The 13,082-nt window shown below is 39.1% G+C and overlaps 1 long non-coding RNA gene across 1 annotated transcript; it reads right to left on the minus strand.

The window, feature by feature from the left end:
• Positions 1–57: 57 nt before the first annotated feature.
• LOC123235116 lies at positions 58–5,127 on the minus strand. Its single transcript, XR_006505366.1, has 2 exons — positions 4,966–5,127; positions 58–251 (listed from the first exon to the last, which is right to left on the minus strand). It is a non-coding gene; the product is annotated as an uncharacterized LOC123235116 (long non-coding RNA).
• Positions 5,128–13,082: the final 7,955 nt, after the last annotated feature.

The raw sequence follows: 13,082 nt of genomic DNA on the forward strand, positions 1-13,082 counted from the left end.
AACCATATAAAAGAAAAGAAAGTTTAAGTATATAAATAAAGAAACAGCTGCAAAAAGTACTCTTACATAATACATTGTTTATTAATTGGTTCAATTTTAAACAAAACATTAAGCTAATACAATGTCTGTATGGAGTGGAAGGGAAGTGTTCACATGTGCATGAGCATATCTTCCAGTTGCTGCATGTGACCCAGCCTGTGCCAGAATCTCCAGAAGACGGGCTCCATTTTCAAACAATTCTGCGAGAGAAGCTGCAAAATTGAAGCTAGTTATATTTACAGTTTTAAATTCGTACTCTAAAGTGTATTAAACGCACTCTATGAATTATATAGGTTTAAAACAAACTTCACATTTACATAAGCAGCCTAAGCCTCCTACATAAAGGGCTATAAATTTAAGATACATATACATGCACAATCATTTTAAGAATGTCACACTTTAAAAAAAAATCACATTTAATTAATTCTAAAGTAAATATCCTACCCTGATTCAGTTCTAGTTCTTTATTTTAACTTTTCTTCTTAAATGTTAGCTGTTTTCATAACTGGAAACACTTACATCAAAAAAAAGGGACACTCATATTTTCTCATCTTTATTAATAATTTACCTGCAGGAAATTGCTCTGTTCATTGTAGTTATGCTGAGCTCTGAGCTCTTCTGTTATACTAAAATTGCCAAATTTAAAATCAAAATTTGACTCTCTTAGTGCCAGGCAAAGCCTCAAATGAATTTTTCTCAAACATATATATTTGTTTGTAGTTTGTCTCCCTCATTAGAATATGAATTCCTTGAGAGCAAGAAGCATGTTTTTACTTTCTTCGTATCCCCCATAATTAGCACAGATTGGGCACATAATATACACCCAATAAATGTCTGGAGACCATCATTATTGAATAAATTCCAAATTCCTTATCCTGGGATTCAAGGCCTTCCAAATCTTGCTTGACTAATTGTTTTATAACAGATAAAAACTAAACAAAATTGTTACCGCTCCAATGGAAAAAATTTCTATATTCGTTGGAAGTAAATTTAACATAGGACGTCTATACATTATCCTTAACTATAAAATAAACTACATGGCAAAAGATTACTAAGGTTACAAAAGGTTATTAAGACTTGATGCCAGAGTACCCACATAACTTTCCAGCTATCTCTTCATTCAATACTGTGTGATAAATTCAAAGACAACAGATTACATTTTGTGCCCAAATATAAAACCTGAATAGAAATTACAAAAAGTTATGAACTACATTTTACATAAGAACTGTATACAAAAAACAAGGTAAATACAAATATAATACCAATTTTAATGTTCTATCAGTACACTCAAAATCAAAATCCTGGCTTTTCCATTTCTTATGGAAATGCCAGTTATTTCTCTTTGGACAAAATGCTATACAAAACAGACAAATAATAATGGAAATTCGTTTTTTCATCTGAAAGCACATCTGAGGAACTTTACTAGTACAAAAGTGAAAAAGGTAAGTTTTTTGGGGAATGTACAAATACACTTGCCAAAGTATCCTAAATATACATCTTATAATATACATTTCACCCAAGCTCTCTCCCTAAAAAAAAAGATAACTATGAAACCAAGAATTTATTTTATTTCTCTTGTTATGGATATCTATTTCAGCTTCTTTTTTCAAAAGATAATTGAACTGGCATAACCAAAACCCTAAGTTGTATATATAATTTATTTTCAAAGAATGAAAAAAAATTTTTTTTCACAAACCAGCTGGCTAAAAGAAGTAATAGAGGGGGAAAAACTGTGATAATAAGTTACTTTCATGACAATTATTGAGCTCTCACTAGCTCAAGGGCTAATATAGGCCATCTTCCACTCAGAGAACTTTCAATCTGGTATAGAAGATATGATATAGACATCCAAAAAATATATATTAACATGGTTATTGTGAGAAGGCACTTGTGGAACTCATTCTTACCACAGAAAATAGTTTATACAACACATGCACAGTATGTACACTATAAACATAAGTACTGAAAGCCAAAAGTTGGTATTCAACTATTTGGGGGGACTTGTAAATCATTTCAGTATCTTCCTCTCAACTACAATTATGCTTTTTTTTAAAAAATTGGCATGGAGCAGTTAGTTGGTTCAATGGAGAGGGTCAAGCTTAGAGTCCGAAGGTCCTGGGTTGAAATCTTAACTTGGACAGCTGTGTGACCCTGGGCAAGTCACTTGACCCCCATTGCCTAGCCCTTACCACTCTTCTGCCTTGGATCCAATTCACTGTATTGATTCTAGGATGAAAGGTAAAGGTTTAAAAAAAAAAAAGCAAATTATTGTTTGGTATTTAGAATTGATCTCTTTTCAAAGAAAAAGTAATGCAAAAAATGTACTCTTCAGTGACAAGTTTTTTGAACAAAATATAATCTCATCCACATTATTAATAGAGTTCTTGTAAATGGGTCTATTTTTTATACAAAAAGCTTAACAGTGTATTCCTAAAAATATAATGCCTAACCTTATAACTAAATTTTCATTGTTATATCTATCATGTGTTTGTGAAAATAAACAGTTCTAAGTATTTTTTTAAGTCTTGTTAAGAAACTTCAAAACAGAGGAAGTACATTTTTAAATGAATTTAAAGTGAAAGCAAAAGAAATCAGTAAAATAAAAGAAAAAGATGTTTAAAACATTGTAGTTTGACAGTTAAACCACAATTAATGCTCTCAAATTTATCAGGAGTTTTTAACTTTTTATCTGTTTTAAGAAATATTAGAAAGTTTCATTAACATTAATTCTAATCTTTAAATTAATAGGGACTCTCAATTATGTTTTCACAGTTAAATTTTACTAGTCAGATAAATAATAATGCAGCTAAGGCAAAAGGATCCTTTCACACAAAACTGTATCATCAACCAGTACTCTGTTCCTTTTAAAACTATTTTTAAAACATCAGCTTCACCCAGAGGTATGTACTCCCCCACATCTCAGCAACCAAGAGAAATATATGGATGAACTTCTCATTTCTACACAGATACTCTACACCCACATATAAAAGTTACACATACAAGTTCCCACTTGAGTACACCTACAGTTGGGTGGTTTGCTCACTCATTTTCTAAATGCATTCAGTTCTTCATAAAGCAAAAAATGCTTAAGTACATTAAGTCTCCTAATACTATCTATAACTTATTTTGCACATACGTTCAGGGACTAGTTTCATGTACCCAAAAAGGTGTTTTCTATTTTTCCTTACTCATCACCCACCCTTTCAAAAATGACAGACTCCAACCCAAGACACCCAAGCAATTGCTGAAATTTGCTTTTTTTTTTTTTTAAGTGAGAGAAAAAAAGGCCCAAAAAGAGCCATATTTTACAAGAACTTTCCCCTTCCTACCCACACTGCCAGTAGGTCTACAGTCCTGTGGACAAATCAAGAAAGAATCTGGATAACAAGTATACTTCTGCCCTTAAATATCTTAATTTAAATAAATTCAGATTTGGAGCCTTAACTGTATGGACAACAGTACTGTGGTTGTATAAGGCTGTATAATGTCAATAACATCCCCCTCAAATAATCCAATTTTCCATCAAATGCGATGATTATTGGGATTCTAGCACAATACGATTTTTCTCCAACGTTCTTTTTCGTGCTAATTAGCTGCTTTAATATTCACACTATAACACCACTGACAAAAGAGGAAAAAATACTGGTTTTCCTTTTAAAACTCGGCATAATGCTGCTCTGCAGCAAGTGCAGTGTTTTACCATGGGGTGGGGGGGCGCGAAAAAACGCTTCCTCAGTCAATGGGGGAGATTCAGGGCCTTGCGTGGCCAAGACTGGTAACTTTCAGGGGTGTTTGAGACTGACTCGGGAACCTCCTGACAGCAGCGCCCGAGAAGAGGCCAACAGGGGCCGGGCGGGGCGGGGCGCGGGTGCCAGGCAGCGAGCGGCCCGAGACAGTGAGGGGAGGGCGGAAACGCCACTTTCCAACGGCGTCGCAAAGAAGGGCACGCCGCCCATCCCCGTCCAGCGCGGCGCGGGCCCCCCCTCCTTCCCTTCTCCCTCCTTCTCCTTCTCCTCCTCCTCCTCCCAGACACTCGGGCCGGCCTACTCGGGAAGCACAGGGCCGGGCAGCCAGACGGAGGCCGCAAACCAAAGCTCGGGGAATTGCACCAGGGCGGGGGAGCAGAATTTTGCAGGCAGCACCACCTGGGGAGGGGAGGGCTTCGGACCAACCTGGACCCGGCACATGCAACGGCAGGGTGGCCGCGCGATAGCGGGGGGCGGGGAGCCAGCTCCGGGCAAGTAATGGAGGGAACCAAAAAGGCGCCGCGGGGAGCTGTTCACCAGGCATGCGGCTGCGAAAGGGAAGCCTACAGGATGCATGCAACTGGGGGAGGGGGGGGGCTCCAGAGGAAAGAACGGGAGAGCGGGGCGAGGGAGGAGGCTACGGGAGACGAGGCTCTCCCGGAGGGAGGAGTGCGGGTCGGCATGCACGCGCCACCCACCCGCTCCGGGAAGCTGGAGGGGGGAAGCGGCGGCGGAGGCGGCTGGTGGGGACACCACCAACCTTCCCAACCCCCCACCCAGGCCGCCTTTTCCAGTCGGTCCCAGTCCCCTTCCTCCCTTCCCCCACCACTACCCTCCTTTTCCCTTTCCCCCTCCCCCCCGTGGGGGCAGAGGCGCGAGGCGAGGGGAGGGCGTGGGAATGGCCTGACGCACGCGGCAGCCGGCTTCGTCTCGCGCCGTATTTACGCTGCAGTCACTGCCGCCGGCGGCCGTTGCGGCCGTTGCCGCCGCCGTCGCCGTCGCCGTCGCCTCCTCCTCCTCTTCCCCCCCCTCCTGCCGTAACGTCCTGACGCTCCGCAGGGACCCCTGACTGGACGGACGGGTGCGTGAGGGGAGCCGAAGAGGCCTCGCCGCGGGGGGGTGAGAGGGAGGTGAGAGGAAGGGATCGGGCCGGGGAGACCCCACTGTGGCTGCCGCTTACCTCGGGGAGAACCGAAACCAGTCTTGCTCAAACGCCCAAGGACGGGGGCAGGGAAGGGGACGGCGGCGGCGACTCCGCTGGCGAGGACGGCGGCCACTGGGCTCGCTCCTTGTTGGATATTCGGCGGCGGCGGCGGCGGCGGCGGCTCGGGCGCGCGCCTCCCGGGTGACGCAGGAGGCGAGGGGCGCGCACGCAGGAGGGGTGCGGAAGGGGGAGGGGGTGACTTTTTTGGTGTTCCTGTGGTTTGAAAAGCCTCCGTAGGGAGGCGGGAGCTGGGCTGATTGGGAACCGTGAAATAAGTCCTGGGCGGGCCCCTATGCGCTTGCGCATGGAAGGCTGAGTCCATGCTGCAGCGAGCAACCGCGTTAGCAGATTCGGGCTTAAACTGGGTGGAGAGGTCAGGGCGTCTTCTCTATAGTATCATAGGGGCTTAGAGAAGCTGATTGTGGGTGGGCGTTAAGTGAAAAGAGAGACAGGTATCTCTAATCTAGATGAGTAGGGGGAATACCCAGAAAACTCCCTATTTCCAGCTGTGGTAGCCTCCCCACCTCTAAAACGGGCATCATAACTTAAATTTACCTTACTCCTTTCACCTCGTAAGAAATTGGACTCAAATGTATTTTGATAATGGTCTGAATAGATGTTTACTTTGGGAAAATCCAGCAGGCCAGCGTAGGGGACATCGTCTTTCTCCTTGAGGTACAGTAAGTACCTTCAAACGCCTCAGTTTTGCCTAAACTGAACCCTGCTCACAACAACTCTGTTTTCTTGATTCCCAAGTCCAGTATTTTATTCATTGCTCCATTCTGGTAGTATGTGTGGATGTTGAAGTTCACAATGTGTGAGAGAAAAACTTAAGTAGCTACATATACAAGCCCTTGAAATCTTGAAGAGGCGTCCATTCTGAAAACCATGTACTTTCTCATCGTTTGCTTAGAAGTTCCTGATATTTATTACCAAAGCAGTAGCAAAATATTTTGATCACCTGGAGAAACACTTATTTTTTCTCCTAATGTAGGTAACCACAAGGTTATATTTCTCAAATCTCAAAGATTTCTTATGTGATCTCAATATACTTTTAGTTCTGTCAAATTTTAGATATTTTCTTGGAATCAGTGTGGAGAAGTATTCAGAATAGGGGGAGTCATTTCCTACTATTAAATTGGGGATGTTAAGGTAAAGAGGTTGGGATACTTTACAGGTTCCACTTTACCATGACCTTGAAGCAATAGCAAACCTAGCCCCTTTTTTTTCCTTTTTTTAATTTAACAAAAGGCAACTGTTCGAATGGACATTAGAGAGGTAGTGTGCAAGGTAGAAAGGAAAGTGGTCTTGAGTTAGAATATCCAGGTTTCTATCTTGGTACCACTCTGGGCAGTTCTCTTAATTTTTCTGAGCCCGGGTTTCTTCATATGTGAAATACGGAGAGCAAGTGTGATTATTCTCTCATCAGGTTGAGGAAAGTGCTTTGTAAAGTTTAATGTGTTATATAAATTATTATTCCAAAAGATTTTAAGTAGGCTTTGTACTGAGGCCAAAGCAAGTGTTGTTTGCACTGTATGCATATCTTGTATTATAAAAGAAACTTAGTGTAATTTTTTCCTGAACTACCACTTGCAAAAGGAAGCTCTTATCCTTTGAAATAATTATTTCAGAGATTAAGCTTGTTTTTATGCCCTTGCTCTGTATTTATATTCATTTGGTTTTAAAATGCCAACTGCAAATAATGATACATGAGCAATGGAATGTTACTCTTCTGTAAAAAATTATGAATATGGTGAATATTGAGACAAAATGAAGTAAAGCTATATGCAATGATGTAGAATGTTAATTTATAAAATAAAAGCTAGGTGGCATGTGCTTGGAGTCAAAAAGTCCTGACTTCAAGTCCAAACTCATTTACTAACCTCATTTACTAGCTGTGTGACCCTGAACAAGTCAATTACCTTGCCATAATTTCCTCAACTATAAAATGGGAATAATAGCACATACCTTGCAGGATTGTTGTGAGGACTAAATGTGATAATTGTAATTGCCTAGCATGCAGTAGGTGCTTAATAAACACTAATTTTCTTCCATAGAGGAAATGAGTATACCTCCTTTTGTAACACTGCTAAAAGTACCAGATTTCTTTGATATGTTGATTACTTTTGCTAAACTACTTTTTCCTCTTGTGGAAATGATTCTGGGAGGGGAATGGAGGTTAAAATGGGATATATAGGATATATAGGTGATGTAAAAATAAAATATGTCAATTAAAAAAATGTTTAAGCTAAAGGAAAGAAGTTTAGTGGATTTTGTAACTCATACATGTAGGTTACCTAGTTAAGGTTTGCTGTTTTAAAACTAGTAAATTAATTGGGTGGGTCTTGGTCCTGGTGTAAACAGCAACATTAAAGAAGCAGTGGAAAAGTTATCTTATAGTATCTCACTGTAATAAAATCTCATTCCAAAATATCTTTTAAGTCTTGCCAATGTAGAGTGTAATATGATACTTTTCATTATAGCAGATGGCACATATTCTAGAGACTTGGTCTGGCTCATTCATATAAAGCCGTGTTAGTAGCCAAAATAACAACCTTCAAAGCAGGGAGAGCATGAAGTAAATGTTAACTATCATAATATAAATGCCTTAGGAATTTGTAGGTTATAAGATAGGCAGTAGTTCTTAGTTCAGTATTTGGAGACATTTAATAGAAATTTCATGTTCAAGAGTGATTAAGTACTTATACAATTCTTAGGGAAACCTGACATTTATTTTCAATCCAGTTTAGTGGTAAGATTGTCCTTGGTGTTCCACTTAATACATATTTCATAGACACAAGAAGTTTTTTAAAAATAAAATAGAAGCACATAGTTTAATACCAACTTTATTCTTTTTTAATCATCACTTCTTTTGCACAACAACAACCTTAAGTTGACTATGAAATGCACTAAAGGAACTAGATGATGTCAGATTGGTAGGAAATCCATTCATAACCATCACAAGCTTCTATATATTTGAAAGCTGCACACAACGTTTTGTAAGGAATGGATCCTGTGGGCCAGTGACATTCAAACCCAAATGATTATTGAGGGCTGTGCAGAGTTCCTTTTTTGCTTTGACTTTCTTTGTCAGTGATCTGGCCTTTTTTTCTTTTTTTTTTTTAAAGAAATTGGATTAAATGGAGGATATGATCCACCAGCTTAATGATAAAAGAAGTCTAAATAGTGGCCAGCACTCCCTCTTTGTTCCGTACAGGACATCTAACAGATGCATTTTTAGTCCTTATATATTACTTTATCCCCTAGCATGGTTAAGGAACTAAGTCACTATAGCACCATAATCAGCCTTTCCCTGACCATGTGGGCATAAACGTATGTCAGTGTGTACATATTACGTGGATGTACAAGTCTGCACATCTGTACTTCATAGTGGATAAATGTCTGAAATGATGAAGATTCAAGAAAATGCTAGAGTACAGCAGACAGGTGAATTATGCGATATAAGATTTAGGTTAGAAAACCACATTGACCCAGTGACCAAATGAAACTTTGAAATTTCAGTTTTAAATGGATACTTACAGTCTTTGTATGGAGTGTGTATTAATTTGTAAACAACTACTTACACTGACAGTCTTCAATCAGTATTTCTATCTTTATATTCTACCACAAAAAATTGTTTACAACAAAACCAAACTCCCTCCTACCCCATGACTACAACTTTTGTACGATATGAATATTATACCAGGACTACCCTGATTTGACAGTTTGGGGGACATAACCAAAAATTTAAAGAGGAAATGAGCTGTAATTGCAAATGTCTTAAAACCACAGATGCCTATCATAGGCACACACTCCTCAGAATAATAGCTAATCTCATCTGACAACTCTGCACAAAGAAAATAGCATTGGACTGTTGTTTTTTTTCCCTTTTAACCCCTTGTATAAAATCCCAAACTTTTCCTCCATTATTTTTACTTCTCCAGGGTTTCTAATCTCTTAACTTTCTTACTTTAAAGCCATGAAAAGCTATGATAGGTAGTCAGAAGAAAGCAGTTGTCTCCTCCCTACTCATAGAATTGCTGCTTATTTCATACAACATAAGACTTCCCTTCCATCCTTAAAAGATTGATAATGTCTAGTGAGCCTAGTAGCAAGAAGAGGGGATAATTGAGGGGGTTTTTTTCTCATATGTTGGGGTAGGCATTGTGCCTTTTCTAAGGATGGGATTTGAAGTCTGAAAAGCTCACAAATGACCTGCAAACATGACTGAAGGAAGGTATAACCCTCAGGCATTGTTGATCATTATTCAGGGAGCTGTAGCTCTGTTTTGTGCATGAGGGGACAGCACTGTCAAGAAACAAGAATTTCCAGCACAAAAGATAGTCATCTTTAATTTCTAATTAATTATTCTCCACAACCAAGAGGTATACCAACCTCTTACCTAACTAGGAATGTCAGAGGTTCAGCAGAATATTCATGAAGCACCCACAGTTATTTTTAAGACTTGCTGCTGTTTGATAAATGGAAATTGGGTGAGCTAGGGAAAGAATAAGATTAAAGGAATGAGGTGAAGAGATAGAGTCCTGACCCAAACTGCCCACCCCTGGCACAAGCTAAACAGATTACTAGCTTGGACAATAATAATGTGTAGGAGATCAAAACAATAGGGTAAAAGCCACCAAGAAAAAGCCCTTGGAGGATTCCACCAGCCTTCCCTAATGTTGGATCATATCTTCTTTGCCAACTGGTTAAGGCCTTAGAATGCTCTGTCCTGTGAAATAGTTCAACTATATTTCCCAAAGAAAACTAGTATCATCCAAGGATTAAGATAAGGAACATGAAGTTTCCAATTCAAAGAAATATGAAGTCTTGGTCTTGATGCTTTTATCTTGACCATTTCATTTTCTTTTAAGCTACATGTACCTTAGACCTTAACAGGACTCATGAGGAAAACTCATGAGATTACCATCAGTAGCTACTCACTTCAAGGAAATTAGTAGTTTAGGTTAAATCCCCTAAGAAGGAGGCATTGGCAAACATCCTTAGCCTTAAGTCCAAACCTACTAAGAAGGCCTCTTTCACCCCCAACCCATATCCTCCTTTTGAAATCGACTTATGTAACCCTAGGATGTCCTTCCTATTTCTCATCCAATACTCCTCCCCTCATCAAAAGGGAAAATGGTTTTGCTGTGTTGTATTCAAACTAATGAGTACAATATTTCATAGAATTATCACTAATAAAAAGTATTTACAAGTTTCAGTTTGGAATTATTCCCCAAGCAAGCAATCACAGAGTAGGACAGAGTTAATAAATTGCAGACAGTTTTCCATATCCCACAGATGTAGGACACCAACATTTGGACCATTTCAACCATTACACTCTTGACTCCAGCACACAAGCACTCAGTTTTCATTATTACTATTAATTTAACTTAAATATTTCTTAACTTTTAAATTTTACCTTATATGAATAAGATGAATCTGAATTATAGTAAATTTCTGCTATGAGAATTACTACCTACTAAAAATCGGTGACTATTAAGAAATTCAACCTTCAGTTCTCTTCTATTTTCCTGCCCCAAGCAACTTTTGCCTTTGGTCACTGCTGAATCCTAGTCATGGCCTCCAGCTCCCTCTGGAGGCAATCTTGGTGGTGAAGTTTCAGCAATTTAGGAGAAATACCTGTGCTAAATAAACTTTCAGCCATGGGGACTCCAATATCTGATGTTGAATGTCTAGGGATCCCCCACCAATAAATCTGTCATACCTAGGATTGGAACATGAATGAAACACAAAATAGCACTAACTTCACCACTTCCCCAAAACTGCTCACAACATAAAGGAAATTAAAAGTAGCTCATCTTTATAGAGGGTGGGGAGTAAATTGGCACTTGTTACAGTTAACCTAAAGGACACCAGATACTTGCTAAATTTTTGTGTGAGTACTAAACAATTTTTTTGCGAAAGGAGTAGCTTAGCTAAGGTAAGATAACTGCATGTCTACCTGCCTTGGCTTTTACTCATAAAAGTGCTTTAGGAGGTAAAAGGAATTTTTTTTTTCTCCCTACTGCTTATATTATTACGCTCAGCAAGTCTGTGAAAAGGAAAATTTGTTGAGCTCCCAGATTAATTTAAACAAGGCTCTAAGGTGGGCCTTAAAGTTTGAGAAGGGAATTACAACATTAAAGATGGTCAGCATGGTAATTTGATATTGACTGTCTTCCATATACTGAAAAGATTAAGACCCTACTAAAACTGCCAGGGAGATGGGAAAGGAGTGATTCTTTATTTTTCCCATCAAGAAAATAGAAAATATGATAAGAATTGTTTGGGTGAGATCAGTTAAGAAAATATTTTTGTGAATTTCAACTCTTTTTATTCTTCCCCAGACATTTGAATCACCAGATAATTAAATCTATTAACTTTCCAGTACTGCCTATACGACCTTGAACAAGTTACTTATCTATGGGCCTTAGTTTCCTTATTTGTAAAATGGGGAAGTTGGATTACATGATCTCCAAGATCAACTCCAACTCACATGGATAGATCATGATCCATCCATGTGCTACCTATATACCTATGAAAGACTCCTCAGCTGATGTTCCTAACTAGCCCAACCCTAGAGGGAGTTACACTCCCAAAGAGTTGAGTGCCAGCGAGAGGTGAATGAAAATAAAACATTTAGTAAGGCTGCTAGAAATTAAAATAATTTATGTCCCCAAGCATAAAATAGTAGATAGTAGTGGACTGAGAGCCAGCCTTGGAGTCTGGAAATTCTGAGTTCAAATTCAAACCTGTAAGACAAGCTGTGTAACCCTCAGGGAAAGTAATTTTAACATCTCAGTGCTCATTCTCAAAAACAATAATTATAGATGTTGCTAAACTCAAAAGTCATAAATCTGGGCTAATGGTCATCAAAGAAACAATTTGGCTACATTAAAAGATGAAAATTCTGGGTCATGCCTTTTGTCTTCTAGTATTCAATATGGATGGACTGATCCAAAATGCGTCCACACTAGCTGTTGCTTTCATAGACCAAGTAGATGTGCCAAAAATATTCACTTAACAATATATTCTTATATTGGGGGATGTATCCACACTAGTGGCCTCCTATACAGTCAGCAGAAAACCTGGCTTTCTACCTATCACATAACAGAAGTAATCTGTCTACCCATTGTTCTTCCTCTTTCAATTTTTGAGTCCTTTTAAAAAAACACTATGGACTTCACATACTTCGATAGATACAGCAGAGCTTCTCATGTACTTTACCCAGGTGAGTAGTACTTGAGCAATTAAGCTTAGTATTAATTACTTCTTCATAGAAAGTCCAAAAAGTACCATATAGGTCAAGTTACTATCCCTTCTTGCAAAGTTTTGGATTTTTGATGCTTTAGATTGGTTAATAATGCCTAATCCTCCCTATCCTAATGTTTTTGTGAAAAGGATAACAGACTGTTCATGTTCCTGATTGGAACTACCATAGTTCCCAGACTTCCCAATACCAAACTTCATTTCTACTACAGACTACCTTCAGACTCCCTATCCTCTGGGCACTGATATGACTAATAACAACAAAAAAAAAAAAAAATCAGCCATCAGTTACTATTTGGTGTTTATACATTCAGTCCCCCACATCTGTCTCCTAGGAATAAAGCTAAGACAGACCATCAAAGCAAGTCCAATAACAGCTGTTCCCAGCCTATAGTTATCTTTTGTAACCTCAAGCCTCAGCAGGGATGGAACTAGTGACCCAAAGGGAAAACTCCTTAATTTGAACTCTCCCACCATTGTTCTTTCCCTGAGTCCCTGCCTCCTAGACACAGAGCTAGCTCAGAATAAATTCTTAAATTTAAAAAAAAAAAAAAAAAAAAAAAAGGATCATGAACAAACTTTGGATAAGAAATCCACATGTCCATGCCACTGTTGGTTGAATTTATTAATGTCTCCATTTTTTACATAAGTTTAAGAAAGATTCCAGGAAGGAACCAAGTGGATTGTTTTGTCAGTTGATTAATTTGATTGACTCTATATTCATATGAACTAGTGGCTACTCTGTTTAGAGCTCGGCAAGGCCAGCGAGGCCCCCCACAAGGACTGGACAGATAAGGATCCTAAGAGAGAAGCATGTAGGG

Source organism: Gracilinanus agilis, chromosome 2 (assembly GCF_016433145.1).
Source record: "Gracilinanus agilis isolate LMUSP501 chromosome 2, AgileGrace, whole genome shotgun sequence".
Classification (NCBI taxonomy): Eukaryota; Metazoa; Chordata; class Mammalia; order Didelphimorphia; family Didelphidae; genus Gracilinanus; species Gracilinanus agilis.